Consider the following 8,952-nt stretch of genomic DNA (forward strand, 5'->3'; position numbering starts at 1 on the left):
AAAAAAAAAATTCATTTGTCTGCTATTACTTTAACATTTGTTTGGAAGACCAAAGTCAGTACTCATGTGGTACACATTCTATACCTAATTTATCCTTAGTCTCCACAACGTTCCGGGATTGTGTTAAGATGATGAATCTTTTCAAAATAATAACAACTTTTATAAAAAAAGGTAAACTGACTTTTCACTGATGCAGAAGTAGTATAAGTTTTGTTGTGCTGTGATCTTCAATGGGATCTTTTTCATCTTTGTTCTTGCTGCTTTTAAACCGTTCTACTCTGATTGACAACAAATTTGCACAAACAGATGTGTAGTATGACTGAAAGGGGTGTGTCAAACAGAAGCAACACATGGAAAGGGCAACACCTTCAGCCTTTACTAGTACAAAACTTTATTTACAAAATCAAAACTTCAGAGTCTGCTAGGCTCACTTCTCTCTTTCATAAATTCATCTCTGTATCAGACCACCCAAACTGACAAGTGTTAGCCAAATACTGCCCCAATCATATCATGAACCATTTTATTCTCTGAAAGAAACGTATACATGTTTTCACATGAAAATCAAATATATCTCAAGTAAACAGGGAGAACTGAAATATAGTAATTCACTAATGTGTTTCTCTGAAATAGAACAGTAACATGGATTTTGTAAAATTTTGTGTTTGCTTCTTTTGATTTAAAAAATATTTAAAAATAAAGACTGTTATTCATCATATAGACTCTCTGCCCACTCTCCTGTCTTCCAACTTAATATCTGATTTCTCTTACCGGGTATATTCTTAGGATATTTCTACAGCAGATCCAAATGCCTTAACACTAGAGGAAGAAATTTGTCCCTAAATTGCCTCACTTGGACCTTGATGAGTTTGTACACAACAGCAGGAAGCTTATATATGCTCCTTAATTTGCTCAGAATTCTGTGACTTCAGTGCAGACATTCTTGAAAAGACAAAACATCACACAGTATAGAAATGGGCACTTTGAAAGATTTTACCATCCCAATATTCCTTTTTTACCTTCATCATCAAGTGATGTCAGGCTGATTCACAGCCAAAGGAGATATTCCAAGGAGAAAAAGAGAGGTAATGCTCTTTGGGTACATCTCAACTGGGAAAAGTGTGGTTTCAGAGTGCTTCCAACCTCCTGGGCTGCTAAACTCTATAATGAAGTGAAACTTGCTTAAGTACTGCTCCCATCTCTCAATGCTGACTTCTGGATCAGCTGGTCCAAAAGAGACTTATGACCTGTTATGGTCAGGACTACAGTTCAGTTGACCATGGGACTAGATTTCCAAGGTATGTGCTCATACCTGTGTTTAGATGCAACCATTCTTAAGTCAGGACCCTTTAAACTTCTTGTCCTTCAAAAATTTTTACAAGTATCCAATCATCTCATGTTTAAAGTTAAGTACTAAGTTATTATTTAATCAAAATACCCATCAGGACATCACCATCATCAAGACCACATGAAGCCTTTCATGGTATCTGAATGTTACTGTGTTTATCATCTGTGCAACATCAGCTTTAAGCATTTCTGCAAGTCTTAAACAGATGGGTACTTATCGTACCTAAGTAAAAAGAGGGCATTCAGGCAAAGTTCTAATACTGGCCATTTTAAAAAACTTCAAATACAGTATTACAAAATAGCTATTTATGAGAGTTTATTCTCAGAAGATCTGTTAGAAACCTATTACCTCAATAAGCAATGACCTATTACCTCAATAAGTTCTGCCACAAGAAGGGCTCTTTAAATACTGTCATCCCTCAACATCAGACACATGCAGTGGAAGTGTTTCAAGAACTTCAGGCAGCTAGATGAAGCTGCTTAACTAACTAGGACACCAGCCAAATTCAGAATAAAATGATTAAACTGATTAAATTATTAATCACAAATGTTGATTATAGGAACATTACTTCAGGGCATTTTTTCAAGTTTGTTTCGTTGTTGCTGTTTCTTTTCTAAAATACTCTTTATACATTTTTAAAAATACTAGCCACTAGGCACCACAACTTTGACCAGAAAGAAGATACATTATAATTTTTCAGCAAAACCTGGCTGAGAAAAAAAAAAAAAAAAGACATGAAATATCAAATCTAGGATGTTCTAAGGGTTTTGCATTAAAAAATCCCTAACTGTTCTACATTTTTCCTCCAAGCTCATTTTCTTGCCAAAGTCTTGCCTGGAAAAATAAAGTTTTGATGTCTTTCATGTATGAGCCAACAGGCCAGCCAGGTCCTGAATGCAAATCAGCAACCTGCTACAGCACAGAAGCCTGTGGCTCATTTTACATCATTGTAAGTCATGCTAGCGAGCCGAACAACAACCACATAAGCAAACAAGAAAAGCAAGAACCAAAAACCAAAATCCATAACACCATAATAATTTCTTTTGCTATCAGCAATTCATCCACCTTCTAGACCATAGCATCATTAATTTAGCTAACATCTGCTTAACCAACAACCTCTTAGCAAACCTCAAACTTCAGTTCACTATCTTTCTCTCAAAGAGTAGATATAAAATGAGAGCCAAGGGATTATCAATAACAGAGACAAAAAAACCCCCCAAAAAACCAGAAAAGGACATGCAGAGTTCAGAAACGTGGACATAACATCTGTTTACTGTGTACTAAGTAATCCTGCACATTAAGCCTTACTTGCTGTAGTAGTAAACCACTGACCAGGCTAGCCTGGCTAAAAGGCTTGTGGTATTTGTATACTTTCCTGCATCCCATAATATCTCGAGTCATTAAAACACTATTTCAGGAATGCTCTGTAGAGGCTTCAGATGATTATTCACATCTGTAGCATTCTACTACTCACTAGAATGACCGTAAATGTGTTAGCAGTTCATTTCAAACATTGCAATACCCACAACATGACAAAGAGGTCTTTATTCCTTGTCAGATTGCTGCCTTGAGTTGCATTCTCTTATGTATCCCCATTTACTCCTCAATGCTTAAGACAAATATATTTTAAATCTTTTATACTTCCATTCCAAATGATCCTTCCTCATGCTGTAGCCCACTAAAGTACCACCTCAGCCTGCCACTTCTGCATAAAACATAGCTGCAAACTGCAAAAGAATGTGGGAAATATGAAAATCTTTGACAAAACTCCTACTGACCAGCAACATTAAGACGTGAAAACACAGAAGAAAAGACATTGATTTCTGGGGTTTCTCCACATGTCTACATTTCAAACCAATTAATTAATTAATCCATAAATTAAAGGGAACACTGTAGCTTACTTCAGAAGGGTGAAATTCAAGTCAGACCCTCAGAGATCATATCATCTGAGGACTATCCCATTTTCTTAATCTTACTCCAACCCTATGGACATTCCAATGCCAGTTTTGTCAGTTTGTCACTGTTCATTCTGGAATGTAATACTAAATAGTTTTCTGCCTTAAACCCATACCATAACTTATTTGCAAACCTTTCTGAGAGAAGTTCATAGCACTCCAAACTAGAACTCATTTCCACTGTACGATTCCATCCAAACTAAAAAAGGGGGCTATACGCAAGTCTTTGCACTTCACACTAGAAGTCTCAAGCAACAGAAGATCCAAAGTACCATTTGGGTCAGAACCTACACACAATAAAATTTTCCATTACTGGGAATGTAACTAAAATAAACCTCAGAAAAAATACAGCCACAAATAACATTTGCAAGGTCATAATTCAGAATGTATCACAAATTGCTGTACAAGATGAGGACACATTAAGACAGCACTAACAGAATGAACTGAAACAGACCTGATGTTGCTTTTCTGTAACATGTGACTATACTGAATATACATTGTATAGGTCTTGGGAATAGGGGGATCAGATTAGGATGGACAGTGGGCTTAAGTACACACAGGAGTACATTCCCAAGAGGACACAAAAGCATAATTAACTCTCATAGAGCCCTTAGGCAGACCCTGACTTCTGTCACAGTTTTAACAATAAATTAAGAACACAAGTAATGTGTTAATACATTTATACTGAGAAAATGCTTCCTATAAACTTCTGAAGTCTCCTGAGTTTCTCATAGGATGTTTGCCATCTCTCTTCAAAAATAATTAAAAAATGAAAGCAGATTATTTAGTGCTCTACCAAGAAACAATGTACATACACAGAGATACCTCAAGCTGGGTATTCACAGAACAATCCAGGACAGACAAAATGTCTTAGAATTTAGGCCACATCCCAAGTAACAACACACATATGACAACAGAAGTACACTTGAGTGGTGGATAATCTATGAAACAAAAATGTCACTTAGCTCACAAGGAAACTTTGTATCACAGGCATCTCTATATTCCCTCTCTAGTTCATCTCCCAGCTGTTTCAGCCTTACTGTACTATAAACTGGTCTCTGCTGCATACTTTGTGGAACAGAAGCCAAAACCAGCAACCCCTTGGTCAGGCTCTGCAAGAGTCAGGCTACAGTCAGAATGGCTCATGAACATGAATCAAACCACAGGATGACACTGTAACCACTTGCAAAATAACAGCATTTTAAAAATACAGTTAATTGGCTAATAATAGCCTTTCAAAAATCTACCACATAAATCTGAATCACATCTCTGCCTCTGAGACAAACTGGTTTTTAACCAACAAATTTTGCACAGGGTTACTTCTGAGAGGAATTAAGAGTTTTCACAGAAACATTTTAACATCGGTGAAGAGGCAAAAAATTGTAAGTCTGCATAGAGGTGTTTCACATGATCAAGAAAATGTGCATTAAGAATGAAGGGACCAGGCTTTGAATAAGATCAGATCATCGTGGCCTCTCACGAGACAGACATTTCTGGGCTACGCTGCAGTTTAACCATTGACAGTACCAGACAAACGAAAAAAAAAAACATCCCATTGTTTCCCCATCAAGAATAAATAAATGTCTTTCCCTGACAATTTTCTGTAGTCCATCACAGACAGTGAGCAGTGTTAAAATGCCCACTTTTTTAGCCAAAGTGGGTCATACCTCCTCTTCTGGAAGCATTAAGAGAATGACATAGCAAATACCCTGCCCAGAAGTGGCCTAGAGAGCAACAGGAAGAAGAGACTAGAATTGTTCCTCCACCATGTGATCCCAACAAAAACACTGCCATGCAGCTATACGACAGGGAACACCTGTGCTTTGGTCAAACCCATCTTGACAAGATGCTACTAAGACATACGCCTGCCACTTAGCAAAAAGGCAGGCGACATTCATCATGCACTGGGCATATTTTCTGCCATATGGCATGATGTGCTTGTACACATTTTGCAGACTATCAAAAGTTCATCTGCCATATGATTAAAAACAGCCCCATTCCCAGGCAGACATTCCCAGCTCCATGAGGGAGGTAAGCTCTTATGAGCTCTTATGACCATTGAATCAGAGTAAGAAATCTTCACTGGCCAGATCTGTAAACCTTAAAATGGGCTTATCTGGACAAGACTACAGTTTAGCACTTGGAAGTACTTCTAAAAGAAACAATAGGTGTGAAAAGTACTACTCCTTCATTAACAAAAAGAGAAAGTTGCTAATATAAAAAGAATGTCCTCACAGAGTTTAGTTAAAATACAGATTCTTCTAGATCTTTCCCCCTATACAAAAAGTAAAAAAATACTGGTATTTCTAGACACTGAAAGCATGATTACCAGATCAATCAGCATATTATGGAAGGCATTCCAGTAGGTTGTTCTTTTTGTTTTTCAAATAAAGATTGAAGTTTTATTTCATGAATTGAGAAAAATAGCACAGACATACCAAAGCAAGTCCAACTTGAAATATTGTATTTCACACAGCATGAGTATACAGAAGATTGAGTTTGCTGTCCCAAGATAATGTGTCTTTACATACCCACACAATTACTTTGAATACAATATGTATTCAGAGTTGATGAGATGAAGTTGCTTTTCTTCAAGTACAAACAGTATCCAAGTTCAAAGGACAACATCTGATCTTGGTCTATAAGATGCAAATGATTGTTTCAGTTGACAGAATAAACTGACAGACTACCTCTAGCCCGCAAGTCCTAACCAACAAAAAAATTCCAAAAGCAAATTAGCTTTTTAAAAGTACGCTTAAACAAGAGGGAAAAGGAATCTCTCCCCCAGGAAGCTCTTTTAAAAACAAGAGTCAGAGATCGACTTCATCAGGTAGGAACTTCACCATCATTAATGGTTTTGCACAGAAAAAGGAAGAGCAACAGTATTCATCAATATCGAATATGTGCTATTTAAAAAGACCCAAACCCAACACCCACAATGCAAATCTCTTCAAATTACTGAAGAAACACAAAAGAGAAAACCACAACTACTGTATAACTTCTCTTTTCAGCCAATAGCTGCTCCTTCCAAATGAAGGACAAGTCAATCTGTCCATACAGATGGCGACCTCAAATACATGAGGACAAATGGCTCCAGTTTGCTTTACACAGTAAGACATTAAAAATCTTGAATTATGCCATTATTCTGGTGAGACACTTTGCACCAGAGCATAAAACACATTTTATGAATAATTAGGAACAAAATGCATCAAAGAAGTTCTTACCTACTTCCATAAACAGTAGAAATTAGCTATTCATAAGCATATTGTCAACAGCAGCACATTCCCAAAAATCAACTAATTCTGCAACCATGCAATTACAAAATTCCTCTTCAACACAACCTTCACAGCAACAAACATTTTAAAGATCAGTAAAAAATACTGCAACATCATAAGGGTTTCTTGGTGACAGAAAACATATTTAGGATCAGGACACCTGTGACAGTTTTACTACTGGCTCACCTAGCAAAGATGAACACAAAGACATGCACAAGAAAACAATGGAGACACTCAACAAAAGAAATGGACACCTAAGACAATAGTTCCATGGCAACTAGGATTGATCTGCATCTTGATTTCTAGAGCACCATTCTCCCCTTTGGCTACCAGCTCTGGACTTGCCTCCTGGCTCACACTAGCATTACTACCCAGTCAGTGACACAACATGTTGATTCTGCTGGAAAACAACCCTAAAAACAAGGGATTTCATTTTAGCCAAATCACTTCCTGGGGTCAATTTTGGTGGCAGGAAGACATGTAAGCAGAACCATGCCAGTCTGGACTCAGTAGGCTGCATTATCCTCCTGAAATATTTTTCTACTTCCCTTCCAGGTTGCTTAAATTCATAAGAACTTAAACACCACAGCATAACAGTTGTGGAATCTTGGCATAATTTCTATTCTTGCCTTTCTGAAAGTGTATCACCATGGAAATATTACTGTATGTAAATATGTTTGTCCATTTTCAATCTTTTCCATTACTTCCAGGAGTAGTAGTCCAGTTTTCAGTCATCTGTGTAATGTATAAATTGTTAAATCACAAATACCTGTAACACTTTTCTAGGCTAAAAAGAAAAAGGTAGCAAGAAACCAAAACAAAACCCTTTTCACAAAATTCAACTTATCTCTTGATGTTACAAACGTTAGTAAGTGGAACTAGAGAAATCCTCTTATCTTATTCTAATAACCTTAGTATCATGTTCAAAGCACAGAATTTTAACCAAACAGTTGAAGACTGGTTATTTAACTGGAAAAAAAATCAAGTACTCGTAATGCAATCTGTAGAGATCTCTAAAGTTATAAATAACTTTTCATATTTGATATATACATTGACTCTTGCTATTTTCCTTCACTTGTACAACTTCTCATTAAGTCCTATGTTGTGCATGACAACTATTGTAACAATATTGTAAATCAAGATAGGTTTAAATCAAAATAGCTCTGGTAGGCAAGTACTACAGACATAGGTCTGGATAAACCACAGCTTTTACCACTTGTCCCACTTCACATACCAGGTCACAGTTCTTGGCTGTGACCAGCAGTACATACTTTGTGCACATAAGCAAATACTCTGCATCATTTCCTGACTTGTTAACTTCACATGCTCCAAGATGAAAGACACAATGCAGCTCTATCACTCCCAGAGAAATAAAGAATAAAAGCGTTATCTCGGAGTTACCACAGCCATTTTCACTAATGCTAGAATCAACAATACACAGCCCTATGTAAATGACAGACTGGTTAGAAAATCCACATACACCATCACTTTGTATTTTAACACTGTCTGATGCTATCACAGCTATAGTAGCACCACAATATTAGAATTCTACTTTACACTGGATAAACAAATGAAGATATCAGAACTTCAGACACAGCTAGTCTCTCATTGCATGTTCAGTACCTGCATCATGGGTTTCATTTTGAATAAATACATAGATCAATTAAGTAAAAGCAGTCCTCAACCTGTCACTGAAATCAGAATGAGATACTAGACTGTTTCACAGGGAGCATGTGCATCCCTGAGCAGACAAGGAGGCAGGAATAAATTATGTAGAATTGGGATAAAAACCAGATATTTGGGGAAAAAATACTGCCCTCTGTCACTACAGGATTATTGCAAGCTGCACACCTTGGAGTGCCATTAAAGGATTCTCTACTAACTTTTCAAAAGAGCAAGTTGACCATTGCTTATCAAAGCTTGAATATCATAAAGTATGTTGAAACAATCATTAGGCAGCTCCACACCATCAAAAATGAAAAACCCTCACGCTCTCCTCAGTTACTAGCAAACAAGGGAAGGGAAGATCGGAAGGGAATGAGAAATGATGTGAGAAACTAGTGATGGTTTGCCATTAAACTCATTCTTAGCAAGCAGCAGCCTAAAGAAAGGCCTTATCAGATAGTTGCTGTAGTGGTACCTTAAATCATCAATGTTGAGGTTAGCACTTAAAACAGAATTAAGATCAACCCCTTCCAAACTGTAATAACTAACACTTATTATTTTACTGATCTGTCACAGCACAGCTTTCTTACATATAAGAAAGAATCAATCCAAATGTATCTTCATCTCTGATGATGCCTCTCACCGTGTTATTCGATTTCAGCTTGCCTCTTATTTGCTACCTTTAAGGAGCCCAGTGTCTTATACGACTCCA

The sequence above is a fragment of the Corvus brachyrhynchos genome, unplaced genomic scaffold (genome assembly GCF_000691975.1).
Source record: "Corvus brachyrhynchos isolate BGI_N302 unplaced genomic scaffold, ASM69197v1 scaffold17, whole genome shotgun sequence".
NCBI classification, from domain to species: domain Eukaryota; kingdom Metazoa; phylum Chordata; class Aves; order Passeriformes; family Corvidae; genus Corvus; species Corvus brachyrhynchos.